The sequence below is a fragment of the Psammomys obesus genome, unplaced genomic scaffold (assembly GCF_907164565.1).
Source record: "Psammomys obesus unplaced genomic scaffold, mPsaObe1.curated_primary_1811, whole genome shotgun sequence".
In the NCBI taxonomy this organism is placed as follows: Eukaryota; Metazoa; Chordata; class Mammalia; order Rodentia; family Muridae; genus Psammomys; species Psammomys obesus.
The window spans coordinates 10,967,792-10,985,576 of NW_026591598.1; positions in this window are offsets into that span (position 1 = coordinate 10,967,792).

The following is a 17,785-nucleotide window of genomic DNA, read 5'->3' on the forward strand; positions in this document are numbered from 1 at the left end:
TGCTCTAAAATTGAAGCATTTCTTAGGGTTTCATGATAAAACACCATGATCAAAAGCAACTTGGGGAGGGAAGGCTTTAATTTCGTCTTACAACTCTGGGACTACACTCCATCACGGAGCAGGAACTCGAGACAAACACAGATACAGGGACTGGGACTGGGACAGAAGCCATTACACACACACACACACACACACACACACACACACAGCTCACCGGTTTGCTCAGCTTGATTTCTTACACAAGTCAGGGCCCCCCTCCCCCCAAACCCTGTGGGCCAGATCCACCCATGGCAATCATAAGGGTGAAAATGCATTCTGGACTTGCCTACAGGCAATCTGATGGATGTTTTTTTTTTCTCAACTGGAGTTCCCACGCAATTGGAGCTTGGGTCAAAGCGGCAAAAGAACAGCCGGGACAATTCCTCTACCTTCCCTTACTCTGGCTCCACGGGGTACAGTTCTAAAATCAAGACTTCGAAATTTGATACTCAGAAGACTGGTGAGTAGGGGGGGGAGGGTGTCCTGTAGCACAAATTGCACTCAAACTTACTGTGTAGCTGAGAATGACCTGCCTCCAGCACTAAAGTGTGTGTGGCCAAAGACACTCACTTCATTAGGCGTTGAGGTTGGAACCCAGGGCTTCATGCATTTAAAGTGAGCACTCTACCGAGTGAGCTGCATTTTCTCTGCCTTGTTTGGGGCTTCTGAGGCAGGATTTCACGAAGCCCAGACTGCCCTCAAACTCATTGGGTAGCTGAACTCCTGATTCCCTTGCCGTCCTGATACAGAGCTGGCTACCCACCTCCGACTACCTAGCTAGGACAGCCATGTCCTCTGGATGTAAAAAAAAAAACGCCTCCTTGGGCCGGGCACAGCGCAGGCTGTGATCCCAGCACCTGGGAGGATCAGGAGTTCAAGACATCTCTGTATCACAAAGGCCAGCATGGACAACACGAAGCCCTCTCTCAAAAACAAAATGAAACGCAATTTCTCCTAGCGCTCTGCCTCCTGTTTTAGAAAATAAGATGGAATGGAAGCTGACTTCCTTGTGGCTGAAAAAAAAAATGTGTAAGTGGGAAAAGAGAAGTGCTTGCAGCTCCTGGGAACCCTGGTGGTGAAAGGCCACCTTCTGTCTCTTACCCGTTTTCTAGAGTTCCCCATAATGGGTTGAGTATTTTCATATTAACAGATACTATGAGCAGCTCCTCAACAAGGATTGTGGGACACGGAAGAGACTATGAGAAAGCCCTCCATCAGCACAGCGTTAGCTGAGAGAAGCAAGAAGGAAGGGTGGAGGAAGAGAGGTGGGGAGATTGAGAAGGGGGGGGGGGGGAGTATAAAGGAGAGAAAAAGAGAGGAGGGGAGGAAGGTAAAACAAAGAAGGCAGAAAGGAAGGGAGGCTCCCTCACTCAGGGATACTTAGGAGATGATGAAACTAAGAACGACAGACTCCTGATTGCTTATCTTTTTGCTTTTAGAGTCTTTGTGTGTGGCGTGTGTGTGCGTGTGCATGCGTGACAGGGTTTCTCTGTGTAGGCTTGGCTGTCCTGGACTCGCTTTATAGACCAGGCTGGCCTCAAACTCAGAGCTTGTCACCCAGCTGGGATTAAATTATTTTATTATTTTTGAAAATTGCTTTGTAACTCAGGCTGGTCAAAAGTTCGTGATTCTCCTGCTTCAGTCTTCCAAATTCTAGGATTACAGGCATGTACCACCACATTCAGCTTCCCACTTTACTTAAAAAAAAATAATAAAAATAAAAATTAGGAGCTGGAGAGATGGCCCAGTGGTTATGAGCACTGGCTTCCCTTCCAGAGGACCCAGGTTCAATTCCCAGCACTCAGGTGGCAGCTCACAACAGTCTGTGACTCGTTCCAAGCGATCTGACATCCTCACACAGACACACACACGTGAGCAAAACACCAATGCACATGAAATAGAAATAAGTTAAAAATAAAATTATTTTTAAATTTACTTATTTTACTTTATGTGTACAAGTGTCTGGCTGGCATGTATGTCTTGCATCCTGTGTAGGCCTGGTGCCTACAGAGGTCAAAAGAGGGCACCAGGCCCCCTGGAACTGGAGTTACAGGCAATCGTGAGACACCATGTAGTTGCTAGGAACCCATCCTGGGTCCTCTGCAAGAGCAGCAAGGGCTCCTAACCACTGAGCCATCTCTCCATCCTTCCTGGCCACTGTTTATGCAAAGCAGAAGATTTAAGATTACTCTTTAATCCTTGGAAGCAGAGGTACCCAGATCTCTGTGAGTTCAAGGCCACCCTGGTCAATGTAGAGCTCCAGGCCAGCCAGAACTACATAGTGAGACCAGGTTAACCTCAAACTCAGAAATCCTCCTGCTTCTGCCTCCTGAGCATTGGGATCAGAGTCATATGCGACCACTGCCAGGATTTCAAACAAACAACACTGTCTCTCAAAACAAACTCCAGCAAGTTCTTTTTGAAGATTTTGGAATGAAACCCAGAGCCTCATGAATGGCAAGTGAAACTGGGATGTGGTTCAGAGATGAAATGCTTGCTTAGCATGAATGAGGTCTCCAGTCTGTTCTCCACTAGTGCAAAAATAAACAACTACGTGACATGTAAGCTTTCGCTTGAGACTACTTGCTTTTAGGTGATTTTTTTTTTTTTAAAGATTTATTTATTTTACGTACAAGTGCTCTGGCTGCATGTGCACCTGCAGGCCGGAAGAGGGCATCAGATCCCAGTATAGGTGGCTGTGAGCCACCATGTGGTTGCTGGGAATTGAACTCAGGACTTCTGGAAGAGCAGCCAGTGCTCCTAACCATCGAGCCATCTCTGCAGCCTGCTTTTAGGGGATTTTAAAAACCACCAGGTTTAGGGGCTAGAAAGATGGCTCAGCAGTTGATGTCTTTATGGTGTTCTTGCACAGAGGACTTGATTTCTGTTCCCAGCACCCATGCTAAGGCTCAGCATGCACACACACACACACACACACACAGACCCACACACATATGCATAATTAAAAAGATACATTTTTTGAAGCCACCAAATTTAGAGGCATAGAGAACACTTTCCATGGTGCTGAGAACGGATGATGAGGTGTGTGCTCATACTAACCAATGACTTCCTGACCACCATCTTTCCCAGCCAATCCCCTCAGCGTCCCTGACTCTCCCCTCAGAGCTCTGCTGTGTTTTCACACTTAGCTGTCACCTGCCGTCTGCTTTTTTTTTTTCAGAATGTCCTTTGGTTAATCAGCATACTGTAATGGTGGTAAAACATCAGTTGGGTATTTGAGTTGAGGGGGCCAGGCACATGGCTTTTGCGACGCCCAGCAAACGCCTTAGGGAAGTGCAGAGCTGAAACCCCAAAGTGAAACCTATGATTCTGAGCCTGGGGAAGTGGGTCAGAGTGCAGAGAGTTTTTCCCCCCCTTCTCTGTGCGGTGGTGCCTAGATGAGCGCCGGGCACTGCACCCTCACCCGGCCCAGGGGCCTCCTTGCACCTGTCCCTCCGTAACTGGAAGAGGACGAAGCCACAGCCTGCTCAGCATGCCAGGTGCCTCTCCCAGGAAGGGGCCGCCAGCACCAGTCAGCGGGCCCCATTCTGGGAAACGGGGGTTGGACTTTATTTTTCCCTCCACCGCAAACGTCTCTGTCATTTCTGAGGTTCAGGGAGACAGCTGTGGCTCTTGTTCCCTTTAGAGATTAAATTTAAAAATAATAACTTCTTGTGGTCGAAAAGATGGCTGAGTGGGTAAAGCGCTTCCCCGGCAAGCCTGACAGCCTGAGTTCAATGGACCCTGGACGAGGGCAGGAATCCGCTGAGCAAAGCTGCCCTCCACACGCCACAACGGTGCCAGCGCCTCCTTTCCCACCTTACACACCTCATGGCTACACACCTTACACACGAGATTGGTATTTGTAAAAATGCCTCAGGGGCCAGTGTTGGCGGCACACGCCCTTAATCTCAGCATCCCGAAAGGCTGGGGTAGGAGTGTTCAAGGCCAGTCCAGCTGCAGAGTAAAACCCTATCTTTAAACAACAACAAAGTTATGACTGTGACTCCGTGATCCCATCCCAGTGGATTCCCAAAAGAATTAAAAGTAGGGAAGGATGGAGAGGAGGCTCAGCGGTTAAGAGCACTTGCTGCTCTTGCAGAGGACCTGGGTTCAGATCCCAGTACACACGCGGTGGCTCACAACCATCTGTAACTCCGGTTTTAGGAGATTTGATGCCCTCTTCTGGCCTCCTCTGGCATCAGGCACATTCGTGGTACGAAACATACACACAAGCAGAAAGGTACACACATTAAGAATAGAATACATGCATAGGATAAATAGAATAAATACGTCTAAAACGAAAGAATGGAAAGAGATTCTCCAGAGACCGTTTGCACACCACGTTCACAGTGGCCCAAAGGAGAAGCCGGCACGTAATGGATGGGCCAAGAGCAAAACGTGGACTTTGAGGACTGTGGTAAAGGGCCTGTTGAAAGGGAGACATCACTGTAGATTAGGTAAGCCTCACAGATAACTATCGTGGGATTCCACTCGCATGAGGAAGCCACAGGGCCCAAAGCCACAGACACCGAGAGCGGAGAGAAGATGAGCAGGGGCCGAGCGGGGGCCGAGCGGGGGCCGGGAGGAGCACCGCTCATGGGGAAGAATCTCAGTTGTGCAAGACCTGAAGGCCCTGGAGACGTGTCACACAGAGAGAGAGCACTGTCACACAGAGAGCACTGTATTTTCTGCACTGTTGCAGGAAATAGCTTAGCTGGAGTGCTCTGAAGCTCTGGGTTTAATCTTCAGCTCTGGAAAAAAAAATCATACGTTTTGTCTTATGTGTAGTTTACCCTACTAAAAGAATTTAATAAAACTTTATAAAAGTCCCTTGAAAGACTGGAGTGGTGGTGATGCCTTTAATCCCAATCCTCAGGAGACAAGGACCGCCTGGTCTCCACAACCTTGTCTACACAGCAGCTTCCAGGTCAGTCAGGGAGGGATACCTAGGGGAACACGGTCTCAAAAAAAGAAAGAAAAGAAGGGAGGAAGTTAGCCGGGGAGAGCTGGCTGCTCTCACGGAGGACTCAGGCTCAGTTCCCAGCACTCTCAACAGGAGGGTCATAGCTGCCCAGAACCCCAGCCCCAGAGGCTCTGATGGCTTCTCCTGCCCCAGGAGACGCCTAAGGATGGCATAGCTCCCCTTCCCCCTCCTGCCCCCACCCACCCCCGCTTTTTCATTTTTTTTCACCTTTATTTTTATTTCATGTGTACGGTGTTTTGCCTGTGTGCGGTTTGTGTACCATGTGTGTGAGGTGCCTTTGGGTCCCCTGGGACTCGAGTTACTTACGGCTGTGGCAGATGTTGCAGAAATGACACTACACCTAGGGGCTGTGTTTAAAAACAGTCTGAACAGCGGGGTGTCCCAGCACTCAGGGAGGCAGAGGCAGCCAAATCCCTGTGAGTTTGAGGCCGGCCTGGTCTACAAAGTGAGTCCAGGACAGCCAAGGCTACACCGAGAAACCCTATCTGGAAAAACAAACAAACAAAACCAAACAACTTTAGTTAGTTGTGTTTGTTTGGTTTGGTTTGTGGTTTTGGTTTTTTGAGGTGAGGTTTCCCTGTGTAACCCTGGCTGTCCTGGAACCTGCTCAGTAGACCAGGCTAGGCTTGAAGTCAAGGCTCTACCTGCCTCTGCTCCCAAGTGCTGGGACTAAAGGTGTGTGCCACCGCTGCCAGTGTCGGTAGTTTTTAAATGGGTGGCGCGGTGGGGGTGGGGCTCGATGAAGAGATGACCCTTCAATTGAGAGCATTTTCGTTTTTTTTTTGCAGAAATCCCAGGTTTGATTCCCGGCAATGGTGACTCACAGTTACATTTAGCCTTTATGTTAGTTTTATATTTAACCTTATGTCATACTGACTAATGTTGATCTTTTTAAATTTTTATTTATTTTTACGCATATGGGTATCTGGGTATCTGTGTGTGACATGGTACCTATAGAGGCCGGAGGAAGGCACCAGGTCCCCTGGGACTGTAGTCAGACAGTTGTGAGCCGCCATGTGGTTGCTAGGAATTGAACCCAGGTCCTCTGGAAGAGCAGCCAGTGCTCTTAACCTCTGAGACATCTCTCCAGCCCCCGTAACTATGTTTCTTAATGTTCCCCACAAATTTAGACAGCTATGACCTCCTGTCTAAATGTACTGGATCTTTGCTAACTGTTAAGTTTTCTCACAGTCCCTTGGATGAGCCCTTTTCTGAGGCATTGTAACTGCCGTAGCCCTTTTTGCCTTTCTGTTAGCCTCTAAAAGCAGTTTGGGTGACGACTAAAAGGGAACCAATGGGCCATTTGGCCACCAACTCATCTCTCTTCTTGCCACTGTGGACAATGCTTTTGGGGCTTGGGCTGAAACAGCTGTGCTGAAGCCTTTGGATATCAGTGGACCTTTGTGTCTCAACAGGTCTCCAAAGAACCGTGGCGGACGCTCAGATCAGCCTCCGCTCCCTGGCTGCTACAGGGTGGCATCCGTGCCCTCCTCCGTGAACAACGCTGTTTCCACACCAACAAACTCTGACTGGTTTGAGATGGAGCCTAGAGACAGGGGCCAGAAAAAAAAAAAAAAAATTCAACCGCAGGCCTCCTGTGTGTGGGTTTCTGGTTCCCTCTCCTCTGGCTGTCTCCTACATCACTCTTTCCTCATTAATATCCTCATACTCATTTTATTAAATGTTTTACTTACTGAACTTCATCCTATACCCAAACAGAATGTTTCTTGCCAGCCCTGCCCACAACTCTCTCAGCGAGACAGCATTGTCATGATCACGTTGTTATGACCGCTTTGCAACTGGGTCTTTATTTCAGGAGGTCCTTATGACCCCCTTGTTAGGCTTATGTTCAGTCGATAACCCTGACCATTTCCTCACCAACTCCCCCAGTTGGAAACCCTGTACCTCTGAACGATGAAAGCCCTGATCTTCCCCATATCCAGTTCTGATCTCTTGGACCCCACCTTAAGGGAGAGACGACACCGTGTACACAAATTTAAAAAGCTTGCTTTCTCTGGGAGGCAGAGGCAGGCAGAGCTCTGTGAGTTTGAGGCCAGCCTGGTCTACAAAGTGAGTCCAGGACAGCCAAGGCTACACAGAGAAACCCTGTCTCAAAAAACTGGAAAAAAAAAAAAAAAAGCTTGCTTTAATAAATTAGGACGTAATGATTTGGGTCAGTAATTTTTCTCCAAGTATCTGGTATCTGCGTGATTAACAAAAGCCACACAGGGTCAAGCAAGAAGGGTTTCTATCTAACCAAAATGCCATCTCCAATTGACATCTGCTTGCAAAGGACACTTTAGTTTTCTCCAATGGAGTGTCACCAGCCAGTAGTTAATGGCCAATATAAAATGGTTTTGTTTTGTTTTGCTTTGCTTTGTTTTGTTTTTTAAGCCTGAGTTGGGTTCCTGGAACTCATGTGGTAGAAGGAGAGAAGTGATTCTTGCAAGTTGTCCTCTGACGACCTGCCCCACCCCCAGCAAATAAATAAATAAATAAATAAATAAATAAACAAACAAATAAATAAACAAATAAATAGATGCACTAGGAAACATCTTCCTTGAGCTGGCAAGACAGCTTAGCGGGTAAATCTTGACCCTGAGTTTGATGCCTGGATTCTCCGTGGTAGAACTGACCCCTGCAAGTTGTTCCCTGACCTCCACATGCCTGTTGCGCTACACCTGTGCACATACACACAAAGCAAATAAGTGTCAAAAAATTTTTGTGTGGGGCTGAAGAGATGGCTCAGCAGTTAAGAGCTGCTCACCCCTATCTGTAACCCCGGTTCCAGAGGCTCCAACACCCTCACACAGACAGACAGACATACACGCAAAACACCAATGCACACAAAATAAAAATTCTTTAAATTAATGTGTGTGTGTGTGTGTGTGTGTGTGTGTGTGTGTGTGTGTGTGTGTTTTCCCTGCATTTAAGTTTGTGTACCAGGTGCACACCTGGGGCCCCAGGATTCCAGAAGACCCGCTGGGACTGAAGTTACAACTGGTGGTTTTAAGCCACTACGTAGATGCTGCGAGCAAAACCTGGGTCCTCCGGAAGAGCAGCCAGTGCTCTCAACCACTGAGCCGTCTTTCCAGTCCTTTAAAAAATGTTCTTTTAAAAAGAAATATCTTGTTCCCAGCACTTGGGAGGCAGAAGCAGGGGGATCTCTGACTCTGGCCAGCAGCCTATTTACATAGCAAGCTCCAGGACAGCCAGGGCTACACAGAGAAACCCTGTCTCAAAAAATGAAAGAAAGAAAGAAAAGAGAGAGAGAGAGAGAGAGAAAGAAAGAAAGAAAGAAAGAAAGAAAGAAAGAAAGAAAGAAAGAAAGAAAGAAAGAAAGAAAAGATCTTCATTGCCAGGTATGTTTCTATGGTCCAAGTGCTTGCAAGGATTACTTGAGCCCTTTTTTTTTTTTTTTTTTTTTTTTTTTTATCCACCTGGCATTGTGGCATAACTGGAGAGGCAGAGGCAAGCGGCTCTTTTCACCAGTTTGAGAACAGACTGGTCTACACAGTAAGTTCCAGGACAGCCAGGGCTATGTAGAGAGATCCTGTCTGAAAATGGAGTCTCATTTTGAGACAAAGCAACAACAAGATTTGTTTTATTTTTAATTGTGTGTGTGGAGTGTGTGTGTGTGTGTTATGTGTGTGTCTGTATTTGGGTATGTGCGCATAACTGCAGGTGTCCACAGAAACCAAAAGCGTGTTCTTTTACAGGCTGCTTGACCTAGCTGCTGGGAACCAAAGTTGGATCCCCTAGCAAGAACTATATGGAGTCTTATCATGAGTCATGGCTCCAGCCTCAAGGCCAGGAGTTCAAAGCCAGCCTAAACAAAGTGAGCCCATGTATTAAAAAAAAAAAAAAAAACAAAAAACAAAAAACAAAAAAACCCATCAAACTCACAAAACAAGACCGAAAGTTTCCCTAGATAGAAGATGAAGTTCCTGTTTCTCGTTCTCACTTGGGACTGGGGGTGGGGGTGGTGGAGGAAGGAAAGAAAGGAAATGTCCTCCAAGCTCCTTCTTGAAGGCAAGCTTGAGGTCTAGGTGGCCTGTTTTCCCAGCATGGGACTTACACATCGTCTTTGCTGGAGTTCATACCCTTTTTTATCCTTACAGTTTCGACTTGAGCATCACGCTCTGACTTCCCTGACCCTCCAAGCAGAGCACACCCCTTCTCTCGGCCCTGCCCATCATTTTAACGTCTCTCCCACGATCTCCTCAGTCAGCATGTGTGTCTGTGGTTTCTCTTTCCACTCCACTGCAGGCCACTGAGGACTGCATTATTTGTTTACTCTGAGACCCGCAGAGCCTGGTGTTTTCTGAATAGTGGATGGGAAGATTCTAGAATGTGAGGTTCCCATCACTCCTCCCTACCATACTCTTGGGGCACCTAGAGCCTGGGTACATGTCCTGTCTCCCACCATCCCTTTCCCAGAGGACCAAACCAGGCCCCAAGCAATGCTTAGGTTCAGTAACAAAAACGGTTCCCTCTCAGACTCAGTTTCCCCAGCAGCAAACAAAAGGTTTGCTGAAAATCAAAGGTCCCTTCTGCTCTGTCCTTTAGTACTTCCCAGTATAAGGGAAGGTGTAGCAAACCCATCAAAACAGGTCACTCCAGAGGTGCAAAGAAGGTTTATAGGGGAAGTTCCAAGTTTCCATGGCCACCTCTGCCGGGCAGAGGGAACAGCTAAAAAGTGGGGGTGGGGGGTGGGGGGAGACCTTGACAGGTGGAAAGAAAACAGGCTGAGGTGTGAGAGACCCTGTCAACTGGAACAGATTAGAGCCGGGTGTATTACAGGTGCAGTAGAGATGGCCCCCACTTGCCTAAGAGAAGGGAAGACAGGGAAGGGGTGGTTCTTTCAGACAGACGGATCTCTAAGGATGGCTGGGTGTGAGATTTGTCTGTCCACCAGCAGTCCATCTGTTTACCCTGCCAAAGTCTACCCGGAGCTCATTCAGGACATGGTGAGTGGCCCTGCCATATTGAGGGTTTGAAGAGTGTTCTTCAGACTTAACACACAGTGTTGGGATTCCCCCCATCTCTGTCTCTCTGTCTCTCTCTAGCTCTGCCCCCAGGGCTCACTCAGGCCCTAACTCTCTTCGGCTTCCACTCTTTCCTGTAAGGTCTGTTGTGTGCGTGTGTCATCATTTTGAAATGCTGACACCCTCCACCCTGCCCAGGAGCAGGGGCTTCCCCTTCCCAGAAGCTCAGCACTGTATAATCCAGACATTTTGGTTTCCCTCTCTTTCTGCGCTCTTTTCTCTCTCTCTCTGCTTTTCTTCTTCTTCCCGCCCCCCTCTCTCTGCGCATGTACTTTCTCTTTTAACAATACCTCCCACCGCCTGGCTTTTCTGTCTCCTCCTGACCCCATTCTTTGGGACCAGTGAGCGGGGTGAAACTGGAGGGCTGCCCCCAATAAACCTGCATTTATAAGCTAACTTGGCTTGAATTGGCTCATTTCACCAGTGGAGGAATGCTTGTCACCCTGTGCCAGGACCAACTCCACGGGCAGCACATCTGTTCAGATGTCCTGTGTTCCCAGACTCTGGGTCTGTCCCAGGCAGCGTTGCCTGGGTATCACACACATTTGAATCTTTTTGCTCATTTTGCTCCCGGCAATCCTTGGACATCCTGCCTGAACAGGAAAACCTTACTGCAGTCTCATAGCTGGCGTTGGAGAGGCCCACACGGGATTCCATAGGTCCTGGGTGTGCCTGGTAGTGCAAAGGCCTCTGTCAAGTTCCCTTTTCCAGACCGAGAATGCCTCCCACAACCCTTTTCTCTATTTCCTGATTATTCTTACTTCTCCCAAGGGCCCAAGTTTGGTTGAAATAAGTCTTCATGTGTCTGTGTCTCCTCCAGCGTAGTCTGGATCACCAGGATCACGGTTGAGACTGTGGGTAGCCCAGATAAAGGCCTCTCATTAGGTCCAAAGGGACTAGTTCCCTAAACTCCAAAAGGCAGGCCAATGAACTCAACCTGGACTACAGGAGGACTTCTGTAGATAAAAGCCAGTATTCCTCAGGAACTTGAGAAACTAGTTCTCATCTACCAAAAGGAGTCATTTACTTAAATCTGGCAGACGGGACCTTGGCGACCTGTGGCTCCTATAATTACACCAAAGCTCATGCCGGCCTCCAGGTTCCCTCAGTCCTCACAAGTACCTGTTACACATCTCAGAGTCCATGCTGGCATCCTAGCTCTTCTCACATTTTCCCCTTCATGAACAATCCCGCTTCCATTTTAGGCCTAAAAGACATCTGATAGTAAAGGCAGAAATAAGCTCATGTGTGATTAGATCTGTTTCTTAAGGACTGGGCTATGCCACACCTGTAAGCTTAACTACAAATGGTTCTACACTGCCTGTTTCGGGAAATAGCAACCATGTCTTTGTTCCAAAAAGCTGTTTATAACCATTTTGAATCACTACCTTTGTTTCAAAAGATTGTTATGACTACCTGGTGTTATGACCACCTTGTTATAACCACCTTGCAATCATATCTTTGTTTCAGGAGGTTGTTATGACCACCCTGTTATGTTTATGTTTTGCTCCTATAACCCCATCTATTTTGCCTCCCAAATCCCCCATTTGGAAATACCCTACTCCCGAGCTATAAAAACCTGGTCTTTCTTGCATCCAAGGCTGACCTGTTTAAGCTCACCTTAGGAGAAGGCAGCCTGTGTACACAAATAAAAAGCTTGCTTTAATTAATTATTTGCTTTAATTAATCGGCTGTGATGATCTGGGCTAGTGGCCTTTCTCCTGCCATTTTTGGGATTAAGACCCATAACCCAAATTCAAAATTTCAAAAGCCAGACCCTTTTTTTTTTCTGGCCCTCTGGGACTGAAGAGCTGCTCCGCAGGGGTGCACGCCTTGGAGACATTCCAAGGTCCCAAGGCACACCTTTGGGTCTGCAGATGGCCTGAGTGAATGGCCACACTGAAAAAAGAAAGATAGCAAGCCTTTTTTTTAACATTTGTTTGTTTGTTTATTATGTATACAATGTTCTGCCTGCATGTACGCCTGCACACCAGAAGAGGGCGCCATGTATCATTATAGATGGTTGTGAGCCACCATGTGATTGCTGGGAATTGAACTCAGGGCCTTTGGAAGAACAGCCAGTGCTCTTAACATCTGAGCCATCTCTCCAGCCCTTCCAGCACCCCCCCTTTTTTTTTAGACAGGGTTTCTTTGTGTAGCCCTGGCTATCCTGAAACTGTAGAACAGGCTGGCCTCACAGAGATCCACCTGCCTCTGCCTTTCAAGTGCTGGAATTAAAGGCTGCATCACTACCACCCAGCCACAGAAATTTTTACTTCTTTCTGTAACATCTTTTTGTGGTATTCCATTTTGGGGGACATGAAGTTGGTTGTCTGATGAGATCCAATATTGCCCTAGGCAGGGCAATAAGCAAGAAGTCATGTAGCCCATTTGTTTATTTCTAGTTATTTGGGAGTTCAGCGAGAGCCACCTATTGGGTTGTTTGTTTGTTTGGTTTTGGTTTTGGTTTATTTTTGGTTGTTTGAGACAGGGGTTCTCTGTGTAGCCTTGGCTGTCCTGGACTCACTTTGTAGACCAGGCTGGCCTCGACCTGCCTGCCTCTGCCTCCCTGGGTACACCACCATGCCCAGCCATTCTGACCTGTCTTAGGACCTTGGGGACACCCTGGTGAGACTGAGGACTGAGAATTCAGAAGGGCTTGGCACAGTGCCCATCGGCAGGGTTTCAATGCTTAGACTGTACAACAGAACTGAGGAATCCTGAGGACCTTCCATGATATGGGTGGAGAGTAAGAGAAGAAGAAGAAAAAAAAAACCTTTGGTCAACTGGTGTACCTCTGAACTCTGAACTCTGAACTCTGAACGGCCCCAGTTGTCATTGTTCTGTTATTACACTGGTTTCATTTCCAATGCCTCAGTCTACTGTCGGTGCTGAGTTCTATCTTTTGGGTTTGTTCTTGCTGTCTCCATTCCTTGTGTGTGTTTCTGTGACTCAATCTCTGATGACAGGCACATTTGGGAGCTGGAGCAATCTCTAGCTGCCATCACGTCAGAATTAATGTCTTTTGCTACGCCCACTCTAGCTCTCAAATAAAAAGTCAGAGACCCGGTGGCTTTATTGTTAAGCCTCAAGCACTGTAACTGGGCATGTATTGATCTATTCTAACCCGCCTATGCTGTCTAGTTACTTCTCAGCCTGTGCCCCATCCTATTCGCCAACTACTCTCATCTTAGCTATTCCTGCTCCATCTTTGTCCTCATGGCCCGGTGTTCCTCATGACCCAGCTACCTTCTCCTCTCACTACCCACCTCTCTCCCCACCCCTCTTTACCTGGGACACCCATACAAGGAACAGAAGTCCCGCCTACTGTCTCCTCTGCCCAGTCACAGGCCCTTCAGCTTCTTTATTATCCAATCTGAGATAACTGGAGCATAATTTTTAACACAACATCGAGACAGGAGATTCCTCAATAGCAATGACGACAATAGAATCTGTTAGCACGTAGCTCACTGCAGGGTCAGCAATTAACAATCAAAAATACAAAGGCACACCTTAATTCAATGTGAATGAAGGTCAGCTCTACACCATCGCTCCCACTCAGCCAGGCTGGGGAAAGGTGGACTCCTGCTCCACCCACCTCCACCTCACCCCTGCCCAAATCCACCACTGCTGCTTGCCACGGCTACTTCAATAGCTAAAGCTCAAAATTTCTTTCTGGTCACCGGATTCAGTTTAGCAGGGATTCAAATGTCTTTTGGGTTTGGGGTTTATACACTACCAAGCTGGACCTTGGGAGGGAAAGCAGTTCACAGGGGATGTAGGACCTAGGGACCAAGAGGGGAGAAAGAAGGAGCCCCTGAGGCAGGTCCTGTTCAAGGCCCAAAGTGTACGTCCCAGGGAAACAGTTGCCATAATAGACAAGACAGTTTCAGTGTGTAAAGGTTACTCAAGTGGCCTTCCTGCTACAGCCTGGGGACCAGAGAAGGCTGGCCAGAGGAAGTACCATGGCAGCAGAGGGTGGGGCAGGGCAGCCCAACAGGAAGCAAGGCAAGAGGACAGTGAGGAACCAAAAAGAACTGTCTTTCAAGTGGAAGCAGAGGTTGTTCGTAAAAAGTTTTGGGGATGAGCCCCATTTTGGCTTGAGTGAGAAGTTGCAGAAAGCACATAAGATTTTTTAAAATTTATTTATTTTTTATGTATATGAGTGCTCTACCTGCATGAACACCTGCATGCCAGAAGAGGGCATCAGATCCCAGTATAGATGGTTGTGAGCCACCATGTGGTTGTTGGGAATTGACCTTGGGACTTCTGGAAGAGCAGAAATTGCTCTTAACCTCTGAGCCATCTCTCCAGCCCAGCACGTGGAATTTGAAACAGAGCCTGGTGTGGAAAGTGGCTTGACAGGCAGGCAGAAGCAGGGCAGAGGCTGGGGAAGTCCCTCATAGGAGGCACCACACAGGACCAACCTGGGGGGTGGGTCAGATGGGAGCAGAGTGATGAGGAGACCTTGGGTCTGAGGTAGGTGCTTACCCTTCCTGTCCCACCAGGCTGCTTCCTGCCCTGTCACAGTCTGAGGGTAGGATGCTTTTGGCTGTTGTGACAGATCTTCCCGCCTTGTCTATTCGTAGCGCTGCTGTCTCCACAGCCTTGCTGTGTGCATTCCAGGGTGGTCACGCCTTGGGCTTCCTTCGATGACTATTCAGTGCAGCAGCATCTCTATGTCATCCCAGAATAATGGGGTCTGAGTCCTCCTGAAAACCTGGGTTTCCAGTGATCACCATCTGCTCTGGGCCTCCACCCAATTTTGGCTCTCTTAAGAAACCTGGAAATATCTGGGCGCGGTGGCACACGCCTGCAATCCCAGTACTCGGGGAGGCAGAGGCAGGTGAATCTCTGAGTTTGAGGTGAGCCTGGTCTACAGAGTGAGTCCAGGACAGCCAAGGCTATACAGAGAAACTCTGTCTTGAGAAACCAAAACAAAAAAAAAAAAAGAAAGAAAGAAAGAAAGAAGAAAGGAAGAAAAGAAGAAAGAAAGAAAGAAAGAAAGAAAGAAAGAAAGAAAGAAAGAAAGAAAGAAAGAAAGAAAGAAAGAAAAAAGAGACAGATTTCCTGGGACAGAGATCTTCCAGGAGATAAGCAAGACTGACTTGAGCTAGAGAGCTACAGGGGACAGAGTCAGAGCAACGATGTGATTGGTATGGGGTGGACAGGGCGGGTAGGAGTGGAGGACAATGACTCTGCTCCTCCCTGCACCCCGAGGTGCTGTAGCTTTACTTTAAACCAGTCAGGAATCCTTCTCTCTGTGCCCATTATCAAGCCCATGTCTCCAGCCTGGGCCCCAGGGAAATGTCCTATGGCACAGAGCACATCAAGCTCAGTGCCTTCTCTGTAGCCTGCTCCTCGGGTGTTCTCCTTTGATGAAGAACACCTCTGAAGATTCAGTGTCTGGACCAGCAGGCCCCAGGTCCCCGATTCTCCTCCTCCCTGAACTTGCAAGCCACATTCCTACCCCAGTGAAGCAAGCTGCTGCTCCCTGCTCCCTCTAGCTTCCCACCCTGTCATGGCTTTTTAAAGATTTATTTATTTATTTTTTAATGTATACGGGGTTCTGTCTGCATGTGTGCCTGCAGGCCAGGAGAGGGCGCCAGATTTCATTATAGATGGTTGTGAGCCAACCTGTGGTTGCTGGGAATTGAACTCAGGACCTATGGAAGAGGAGTCGGTGCTCTTAATCTCTGAGCCATCTCTCCAGCTCCCCCTCCCCCATCATGGCTTTTTAAAATACGACTCTGGATTTGGTAAACTATTCATGACTCCCCATGGCTCTGAGGCTCAATTTTGAGCCCCTGGTTGTAGTGACAATTTTGTAACTTTGGTTTCTTTAAAAGCCACAAACTGGGCATGTGCAATCTTTTAATCCCAGCCTGTTATTGGTTGCTGTCACAGTTTGTTAAATAGTCATGCACAAGGAAGAAATAATAAGAAATTAGATATCCTGATGGTGAAGATCAAACTTGCCCCAAGATGCTTGATGCCCTTAATTAGCAGAAAAAAAAAGTCTAATGATAATGTCGTCCCGTTTCTGACCCCTGACTTTTTTCAGGAACCTCTTTCCTTTCCTCTCTATCAGTTTTTCTCTCTTATGTAGTGTTAGGGGGTTGACAAAGTGGAAGAAAAGGGGCACGGAAGGGTGGAAGAAAGAAGAATCCACAAAGCAGCTAACACCAGTTACACCTGATTGTAGAAATATGTGTTATAATGGGGGGGGGGGGCTCTGCTGGTTAAGGTTGAAGTCTGAATGTTCCAGGTAGCCTCTGGGCTCGGTCTATAATGACAGACTCCCTTTCTCAGCGCGGTGGCCTCTCTACCTCAACCCTAAAGCCTCTAAGGAGCATCACATAGCCCTCATAAGGGCCTGTCCCTTTCCTGATAAGAAACCTGCTCAGCAATCACCTGGGGATTCCTGGAAATACTCTACCCTAAGCTAGGAGATCTTAGCTTTAAGCAAATGACTTCCAATTGTACCTGGACATTTCACCCCACAATAGGATAATTAAGTACTATGTTCTCCTTCTTGTGATAGGATATATTGCATGTCAGTGAGGTTCTGAACCTCTACATGTAAGTCAAGTATCCTTAGCACCACTAGTCCCAGAGAATGAAACACATTTACCATCAAAACCCCTCCCACTGCCCAAGGTTTAGAAATTCCTGATTTCATGAAATAAAACATCATCCCATAAACTTCCCACCAGGGCTGCCTGAGGCTTATTTATTGTAGGGAGGGAAGGGTTCCCCTCCTCCTGTGACTTGGCTGCCACCCAGGCTGGCTGGAGTCCACCTATCTGATAGCCATGAACTCTATGTTGACCACTGGGGCAGCACTGGCCAGGCCTGGACCAGCCTTCTGGCCCACCAGGCCTGTGCCTCACCGGGACCTGCCTTCTGGCCTGCTGGCACTCATCTTTGCCAGGCCTTTGTTTCTGGCTGAAAGCAGAGGCATGGGCTTTTGCCTGCACCTCTGAGGGTAATACAGTGGCTTAGCCAAAGGGCCGTAACACGTTGGCATCTTCTGATACCAACAGTCTCACTTAAAAGAGCTAACTGTAACACTGGGGTGGGAAATTCACTTCCCCCTCCCCCAGTGAGACCAGCAGCCTTGCTACTGCACAGGCCTCACCCTGATCACTCTGGCTGTTCCTGAGAGAACAGAAGCTCTGACCTCGGGTCCCCTCTGTTCTTTGTCTAGAAGCTAACACATCCTAACTACCACTGGGCAGAGTGATGACAGGGGGCCTTTTCTGATCACTTGCTCATGCTTCACAAATAATTGACACAGAGGCCTACGAGATTATTCAACAAGCCTTCAGCTCTATAACCGAGCAGATACTCATCTGTTCTAACCCTCTATGCTAGTCTGGCTACTTCCCAGCCACACGCCCTGAATTACTTGCCATACTGGTCCTGCCTGGTCTGCTTTTGCTCTATCAGGTCAGTCCTCATGGCCAGCTCCTCATGGCTACGGTCCTTTCTCTACCTCTTCCTCCTTCTCTCTCTACTTTCTTCTCCTCCTCCTCATTGTCCCTACCTGAGACTCCTAGACTGGCAATGGAAGTCCAACCTCCCTGTCCCTTCACCCAGCTATAGGCTGCTCAGCTTTTTTATTAACCAACCAGCGAAAATTGGCAATGCCCATGTCAGGACTGCAACCAGATCTGGGGCACAGAAATCAGCATCTGACCGACCTCTA